The sequence below is a fragment of the Arvicola amphibius genome, chromosome 1 (assembly GCF_903992535.2).
Source record: "Arvicola amphibius chromosome 1, mArvAmp1.2, whole genome shotgun sequence".
NCBI classification, from domain to species: Eukaryota; Metazoa; Chordata; class Mammalia; order Rodentia; family Cricetidae; genus Arvicola; species Arvicola amphibius.
This window is the reverse complement of record NC_052047.1, coordinates 68,105,431-68,115,185: the sequence shown is the minus strand read 5'-3', so window position 1 is coordinate 68,115,185 and position 9,755 is coordinate 68,105,431.

The following is a 9,755-nucleotide window of genomic DNA, read 5'->3' as shown; positions in this document are numbered from 1 at the left end:
GACAGCCGGGCAGTGGTGGGGCACACCTTTAATCCCAGCACTTAGGAGACAGAGGCCGGTGAATCTCTGTGAGTTCGAAGCCAGCCTGGTCTACAGAATGAGTTCCAGGACAACCAGAGCTACACAGGGAAACCTTGTCTGGAAAAAAAAAACAAGAAAACACCCAAACATTCAACGTTAAGACACACCTGAACTTATAGGTGCACACACCCAGATGAACACACTAAGTGGTACATCTCTGGGGGGAAAGGATCCTGGCAGTGGGGAGCCAAGGAACACCACAAAGTCACACCACACAACAAACATTTACAGAACAAGAGAGAGAGTGGATGCTTCTGCTTGGAAGAGAAGCAGCAAAGCACTGAGCAGGAGGCAGGCTTTATACAGGGTTTCTTGGAGGGGAGCTAGAGCTTTCCAGAGTGGGGTTGATGAGATTCTGTAGCCTGATCTTTTTTTTTTTTTTTTTTTTTTTTTTGTAGGTGGAGCTTGGACATTTGCCTCTTGTAGGGCTGTTAGAGTAGTCTAGGGGGTAGTGCCTTGCCAGTTGTACCTCACGGGGCTTACAAACACTACACGGGCATACAACACACATACACACCTAAAGTTGAGCAGAGTGAGATAATTCATCCTGTATGTCCTACTCCATGTCTGACTGGCTGGCAGCTGGCTAGCTGACTGGCCTTGGGCATCTCCCTCTTTTTCTCCCTCATTCTCTCTTCTCTCTCTTGAGCCTAGATTCCTTCTCCTACTCCTTCCTCTCTTTGCCTGCTTGTCCTGCCTATTCCTCTATTGACTAGCTACTGACTGTTCATCTTTTTATTAGACCAATCAGGTGCCTTAGGCAGACAAGGTACACCACACCCAGACAAATATTACTAGTTATAATTTATTTCCAATTTACCACATTCTGGAAAATGCAATAAATCTTTGTATGAACATCCCACATTTCTTGCCACTTTGTTGTCCACTTAGACTGTGAACAGACACATAAAATGTCCCTGTCTTGTAAGTGGTCAGAAAAACAAGGGTCTAGGACCCTCAGGAATGAGGGTTTAGCTACACCATTGAATCACACCATCAAGATCTACAGGGTCTTTTAGATAATCTGTGGAGAACATCTAATACCTAATCCAACATAGCCCTTGAGCATGTGATTTCTAGTCAATATGCGTGTTGTTTTACCGTTGCTCCTGACCCCATCCCAGTGTTTTTGGCCCCAGCACCATTCAGGAGAAACCTCTGGCAGCAAGTTCAGTCTAGTCTTGGGTTATCTTCTTCTGTTGGAACTCTGTCCTGTTTTTCCACACCTGTGAACTGCACAACGTGTGCTTAACTCTTAACTGTACATCTTTTGGATCTGTTTCATTAAAAGAGAAGCACTTTTTAAAAAAGAAAAAGAAGAAAAGGAGAAGGAGAAGAGGAGGAGGAGGAGGAGGGGGAGGAGGAGAAGGAGGAGAAGGAGAAGAAGAAGAAGAAGAAGAAGAAGAAGAAGAAGAAGAAGAAGAAGAAGAAGAAGAAGAAGAAGAAGAAGAAGTGAGATTAGCTATGGCTACAGCACTCGGGAGAGCTTGCCCGCCCCTCACCTGCTGTAGCACTCGAGAGAGTATGCGGTCCCAGCATCATACTTGGGCATCACTTGGTGGGGATGCAGGTGAGGTGGCCCTGAGGGTGTGAGAGCAGGAGAACTGGCCCCGCCCCTTGCTGCTTTCAGCACTGGATGAATTAGCTGGGGCAGTGATGAAGAGCTCTCCCTCGTGGTGAGGATGTGGGAGAGTTGGCAGGCTACCACCCAGGTCTAGCTCCAGGGCTCTGAGTTGACCCATCCCAACATCCACCCCATCTATGAACTGCTGGAGCTTGTGAAGGGTCCAGTCCTGCAGATGCAAAGCTACAGGATCTCATGACACAAGGCAACAGCAGGACATCTGAGAGGAGTCCTAGTGAGGATTCAATATTGATGGTGGAGCAGAAACCAGAGGCCTCTAACCAGACCAAAGACTCATTGCAATAAACACTTATAAGATGTATGGATTATGTGACTCACAGTGGCACACTACAGTTTCCACAATGAAATGGTTTTTAATTTAATTTTATTATGGAGGGGAGGTTTCATGGGCAGAGGGTGGATATGAAGGGTTGGGGAGATGGGTAGGAATGGGGTGTGTGATGTGAAATCCACAAAGAATCAATAAAAAGTTTTTAAAAAGTACTGATAAAAACAGTTTTAGCCAGGCCTGAAATCACAAGTGCTTGAGGCTGAGTCAGGAAGATGTTGAGTTCAAAGTCAACCTGGAAAACCTATCAAGAAACATCTCAAATGAAAATAATATAAAATAAAGGGCACACTGGTAGGGCTTTGCCTACCACAAGTGAGGCCCTGGCTTTAATCTCCAGAACTGCATGCACATGCATGCGCAAACACATGCAAACACACATACACACACACACATACACACACAGAGAGAGACATAATCTGTATGTGTTTAGTTAGGTGGAACTTTTTAAAAGATAAGTGCCTATACTTGCTATTTTAATGTTACATTAGACAAGAGAATAAACTGTGGGGCTGCAAAGGCAAAGGCCCTTCAAGAAGCAGATGAGGCAGAGGCACCACGGTAGCTATGATGGCCTTGCCCTGTAGGGATCACAGGGACCACAAGCATACAGTGGTCATCAGTATGTGGTAATTGACAGCATCTACCACCTGCAAGAAAAAGTAAAAAAAGAGAAGTTTAAGCTTAAAATAAATTTAACCTTTAATCCCAGTACTCGGAAGGAAGAAGTAGGGGGATCGCTAAGAGGTTGAGGCCAGCCTGGTCCACAGAGCGAGTTCCAGAACAGCCAAGGTTACACAGAGAAACACTGTTTTGAAAAACCAACCAACCAACCCACCAAACAAACAAACAAGCAAACAAACAAAATGAATTTAAGGAAGCTGGAGAGATGGCTCAGCGATTAAAAGCACTTACTTCTCTTGCAGAGGATCTAGGTTCAGTTTCTAGCACCCATAGGGCACCTCACAACAACCTGTAACTCCAGTTTCAAAGGATCCCTGTTGTATGATGTTTTACTTTTTTGGTTTTTTGGGGGGCCCACCACCCAGCTCCCAAATAAACCACACACAGAGGTTTATTCTTAGCTATGAATGCCTGGCCTTAGCTTTGCTTGTTTCTTGCCAAATTTTCTTATCCTAAATTATCCCATTTACTTTTTGTCTCTGGGCTTTTATCTTTCTTGCTTCTGTATATCTTTTTTTAAATTATTTATTTATTATGTATACAACATTCTGCTTCGATGCATGCCCGCATGCCAGAGGAGGGCGCCAGATCTCAGTACAGATGGTTGTGAGCCACCTTGTGGTTGCTGGGAATTGAACTCAAGACCTCAGGAAGAGCAGCCAGTGCTCTTAACCTCTAAGCCATCTCTCCAGCCCCACTTCTGTATATCTGTTTTTACTTCTTTCTCCGTGGCTGGCTGTGTAGCTGGGTGGCTGGCCTCTGAAGCTCTCCTCTCCTCATTCTCTCCTTGCTACGCCTCGGTCTCCTTCTATTTATACTCTCTACCTGCCAGCCCCACCTATCCTTGCTCCTGTCTCACTATTGGCTGTCCATCTCTTTATTAGACCATCAGGTGTTTTAGACAAGCACAGTAACACAGCTTCACAGAGTTAAACAAATGCAGGGTAAACAAAAGTCACACACCTAAAAATAATATTCCTCAACAGGATCCAATGCCCTCTTCTGACCTTTGATGGGTCTTACATATGGTACACTCAGACACACACATACACACGTACACTCAGACACACACATACACACGTACACTCAGGCACACACACACACGTACACTCAGGCACACACATACACACTTAACGTACACTCAGGTACACACATACACACTTACATACACTCAGGTACACACATACACACTTACATACACTCAGATACACACATGCACACATAAGATAAATAAATACTTAAAACAACACGAAGAATTTAAGGGAACACTGTCTACGACCGACCTCTTGGCAGTAGGTATACAGCGTCTGCAGGTGAAGGGCTATCAGCAGCTACTTCAGATCTACATGCATGGCTACAGAACGAGGGACCCAGGAATCTCTGCATTGGTTGCCATCAGGAAATCAAACAACCGCTGACAAGAAAGTAGGCCACGAGTCCCTATACACTGGTGGTGAGAATGTACATTAGTGGAGCCACTATGAAAACATGGGGGTGCCTCAGAAAGATGAAACAACCACTATATAAGCTTCCTATCCTATTCTTGGGTACATAGCAAACGCATGCCACAGACATACCTGCACACCTATGTCTACAAGCTATGGAATCAGGCTAGATGCTCAACCACGGAGGAATGGATTACAAAAATGTAACACAGAAAGTCATGAAAGTGGGTGGGGATAAGGGACGGTAATGGCGGTAAATATTAGCAAAGCACAGTGACAGATATGTATCAAAGTGTTATCGTGAAACCAATTTTTATTACATTTTAGTCATGATGTGTGCATGTACATTCCATGGCATGTGTGTGGAGGTCAGAGGACAACCTCTCCCACCTAGGGTTTGAACCAGGTTGTCAGGCTTGGCAGAAGGTGCTGTTACTCACTGAGCCATCTCACTGGCCCCTTAAGCCCATTTTGTACACTGTGCTGGTTAGGTTTTAGGTTTATTTGTTGTTGTTATTTTATTGTTGTTGTTGTTTTGTCAACTTGACACAAACTAGGGTCATCTTGGAAGACAGACCTCAGCTGAGAAAAGGCCTCCATCATAATAGCATGTAGGCGAGTCTATGAGGGGTATTTTCTTGATTGATGATTGATGTGGGAGGGTCCAGAACACTGGGAACGATGTGCCGTCCCAACAGAGCTGATTCTGGGAGGTATAGGAAAGATGGCGGATGGCTGGAGAGATAGTTTAGCAGTTAAAAGCACTGGCTGTTCTTCCGGAGGACCTGGGCTTGATTCCCATCACCCACATGGAGGCTCACAATCATCTACAACTCCAGACAGCCTCTAAAAACATTGCATGCACATGGTAGGCAAAATACCCGGAAATATAAAATAAGAATAAGAGGGGGGCTGGAGAGATGGCTCAGAGGTTAAGAGCATTGCCTGCTCTTCCAGAGGTCCTGAGTTCAATTCCCAGCACCCACATGGTGGCTCACAACCATCTGTAAAGAGGTCTGGCGCCCTCTTCTGGCCTTCAGGCATACACACAGACAGAATATTGTATACATAATAAATAAATAAATATTTAAAAAAAAAGAATAAGAGGGAAAATTATGAAAAGAAACAGGTAGCTGAATGTGAGCCTGGAGAGCAAACCAGTCAGCAGCATTAATCCGTGGTCCTTCCTGCTCCGGGTCCTGATTCTGCTCCTGTCTGACTTGCCGCTATGGTGGGCTGCTGTTGGGACACATAAATCAAATAGACCCTTTTCTCCAGAAGTTACTTCTTGCCATAGTGTTTATGACATTAATGTAAAGCAAACTAGGACACACACTAAAAATCCTGAAAAAAAACTATGTGGTACATACACAGTGGAGTGGACTCAGTCCTAAAGGATTCAGGGAGATAGGTGGAACCAGAGACCATCCTGGTGAATGAAATGGGCTAAACTCAGAGACAGAGCAGTACACACCCACGAGCAGAACCTATATCTATATATCCATCTGTCTAGATGTGACAAGCAAGTGGAATAGGAATCATTTGGACACGCCCACGAGCAGAGCCTATATCTATATATCCATCTGTCTAGATGTGACAAGCAAGTGGAATAGGAATCATTTGGACACGCCCACGAGCAGAGCCTATATCTATATATCCATCTGTCTAGATGTGACAAGCAAGTGGAATAAGAATCATTTGGGAAGAAAGGGACTAGCAGGGGCGAGTTTCAAGAGACTGTAACAGGGAGACCATGAACAGAACACACGATATAAATGGGTGAGATTTCATAATGGAACTCGTTCATGTGTACACCACAAGTGTGTGTGAAGCAATGGTCAGTGTTGACGTTTGCTATTGAAGGTACCTTCCTTATGGGATGTTCAAGCACACTCCCTCAAGGGAGGAGTGTTTTCTTCAGCATTAATTTCTGTTTTAGTTTTGTTTCCTGTTCCAGTGGCTAAATACCTCAACAAAAGCAACTTAATGGATAAAGGGTTTATTTTTCTCATAATTCCAGGGTACAGTCCATCATTTTGGGAAAGTCAAGGCACAGGGGACTTAAAGCAGTTAGTCACATGGCATCATGGTCAGGAACAGAGAGCAATGAATTTATGCTTGCTAGTGCTCAGCTCATGTTCTCCGCTCTCCACACGGCTGGACCCATTCCTAGGGAATGGTGCCGCCCACAACGGGCAGGTCTTCCCACCTCAGCTAACGTGATCAAAACAACCCACACAGACATGCCCACAGGCCAGCCTGATCTAGACAGCCCTTCATTGAGAACTCTTCCTAGGTTGTGTCAAGTTGGCAATTAAAACCAGCTGTCACAGTTTTCTTCAGTTTTGATGAGTCAGTATTAATTTCTGATAATTAAGGTTTATTGCTCCTTCTTCCTCCTCCTCCTCTTCTCTTTCTCTCCCTCTCTGTGTTGCAGATATTGAAGCCAGGGCCTTGAGTACGCTAGATAAGCACACTACCTCTGAGCTACATCCCCCCAGCCCTAGGTGATTAAAAAATTAAATTATATCTATTTATTTAAATATTTAAAATTAAATTTATTTATTCATTTACTCATCCATTTATTTATTTAATAAGCAGAAAATCTGTGGGAACTGGTTCTTTCTTTTTGCCATATAGGTCCTGAAGGACAAACTCAGGTCATCAGGCATGGAGGAAAAGCCTGAGCTATCTAACAAAAACCCTGTGGATCGTAGGGGGTCAGTCCCCTTCATCTATAATCTTAGCAACTTGGCAAGTACCAGGCTAGCCACTGCCACATAGCCATCAAAATAAAGCAAACTAGAAATGGTGGGTTACATAACTGTAATCCCAGCCTTGGGCACTGCTCTTGTTCCACTAGAAATAAGGGAAGCCACAGCAGAGAGAAAAGGTGACAGAGTTAAGTCCACTCAGAGGTGAGCAGCTTATCTAAGTCTAAGCCTTCAGAGTCACATAGGACCTGGAGGCATCATCTCTCACACATCCCCTGCCAGCTCCCTTTCCTGGGCCATCTCTGACCGCCCCCCCTTCTTGGCCAGAGACGTGGTCAAAGCAAGTAAAGTAGATTGTGTGTCTGCTTTGGCAGTGCCTTCAGAGTTCCTGGTGGGAGATACAAACCAGTGTCAAGGCCAGGGACAGAAAGTTCTCCTGGGCTTTGTCAGCAGGAACCCAGGGCCTCTCCTTTAAGAGTTCTTAAATGGCCAGGTGATCCATTGGAAGAGACGAGGTGCTGTGGCTATTATGAAGCCCATCACACACATGGTAATTCAGAGTTTGAGTCACTACATTCTTACCAGTTGTTCCTCACCACAACTTAGAATGTTCTAAGTCTTTTTTGGTTTTAGGTTTTTTCTTTGTTTTTGTTTTTGTTTTTTGAGATAGGGTTTCTCTGTGTAACAGTCCTAGCTGTCCTGGAACTCACTCTGTAGACCAGGCTGATCTCGAACTCACAGAGATCCGCCTGCCTCTGCCTCCCAAGTGCTGGGATTAAAGGCGTGTGCCACCACTGCCTGGCAGAATGTTCTAAATCTTGTGCCACATGCTCTGAGGTTTCTTCTTTCTCAGTTCTGCTCCAAATTGTAGGCTCTGGAAACTTGTTGTCTGGACACTAACTGCTTGTTATTCATACTCTTTCCTGAACTGTGGTGGTTGCTGGGAAGAGCTGGCATGGGACAATCTTGAACCACCTACCAGACTCTGTGGTATTTTACAATGTTTCCTCCATTTCCAGCAGAACTTAGAAATTGTGAGATTACAAAAGCAGATAGTACTAGGATGGCTGCCAGGGGCCTAGGAGTAGGATACTGTAGGGGAAACAAAGATGTTGCCAAGATTCAAACCTGTAACTGTGAGAAAGTTCTGAGGAGTTGGTGTACATCCTGGTGACTTGCAGATGAAAGTTTCTGTCCTGCCTGAGCCCACAGCCATTCAGTCCTAAATAAACACACAGAGGCTTATATTAACTACAAACTGTTTGGCCTATTGCTCAGGCTTATTATTAACTGCTCTTACAACTTAAATTAACCCATAATTCTTATCTATGGTTAGCCACGTGGCTTGGTTACTTTTCTCAGTAAGCCATTCTCATCTTGCTTCCTCTGCATCTGACTTGTGACTATGTCTTTGCCTTTCTTCTACCCAGAATTCTCTTAGTGTGGTTCCCCCCTCCCTGTCTATACTTTCTGCCTGGCTACTGGCCAATCAGCATTTTCTTAAATCAATATGGGTGACAAATCTGTATAGTGTACAAAAGAATTATCCCTTAGCATTATAATATTGCACTAGAGAAGAAAATAAGATGGGAGGAGACAGCTCTCCAGCTCAGTCTCATTCTGAGGATTTCTGGAGGCAGGATCTCCATTTTGGACTGAGGTAGAGGTAAGAGCCAGTAGCTGGCTGTTCTGCTTTTCTGACCTTCAGGTTGAACCCCAATATCTGTCTCTGGGTTTTTATTAGTCATACTACAGTGACGGGAGTTAATGTTCTATTGTATACTTGAAAATTGTTAAGTAAACAGAAAAGTGTTTTCAATCTACACTCCCCCACACACAAACACACACACACACACAAACACACACACATGTGCACTCATGCGCGCACACACACACACACGCACTGGTGACTAAGGAGCTGATGGATATTATGTGAACTTTTCCTAGGGAGATGAGAATAAGTGTCTATTCCCCCAAGATGGGGCACCAGTGACAGACGTTGACAAACCTGGGAGTTTACTGGACTTACAGAGCATGAGTGACCCAGAAAAGTCTGACTCAGCAGGGAGGATGACTTCCCAATAGCTGTCTCGGTGGAGTCTAGACTTCACACTCTCCATGGTACCTCAGAGACCAGAGCTGACCTGCAACTAGGGTGGCACTAAACATAACTGAGAGGAGGTGTAGGAAGAGGCCACCATCTCCAGGGAGGGTCTGCTGGACCTCTCCTCCTTCTGCGAGAGAGTCGGCAGGCTCTGTCTCAAGAGAGCTGCTTCTGGTACAGATGGTGGTGTGCTCTGAGGACAGGCTCCAAAACATGTTAAATGTTTTCTATAACAGAAGCTTTTTACAGTGCCCATGATTATCAAACCGTCCTGCTGGATACCTTAAATATGCACAGCTTTTGTTAAATAGATCCAAATAAAACTGAAAACTACAAAGACTTCTACAGGAAGGTGCTACATCCTCAGTTCATAGAGAAGCAACTCAGGGAAGGTGCAGCCTGTGTGTGTGCATGTGTGCATGTGCGTGTGCGTATGTGTGTGTGCGTGTGTGTGCGGTGCACAGCTGGAGCCTGAGTCCTTCAGACAATCTAACTTTGCTTTTTGAGATGTAATCAGTTGTTCCTGTTGTCACTTTATCCAGGACATCCTAAGCTAGCTACGATGGTAATGGCACTCTTGGGCTGAGGGCAGGATGATGAACAGTTTGAGGCTAGCCTGACTCACACAGTGAGACCTTGCCTCTAAAACCAAACCAAACCATGGCAAAAGAAAGTTTTTCTTTTCCTTCCTTTCTTCCTTTCTTTTTCTTTCCTTCTTCTTCTTCTTCTTCTTCTTCTTCTTCTTCTTCTTCTT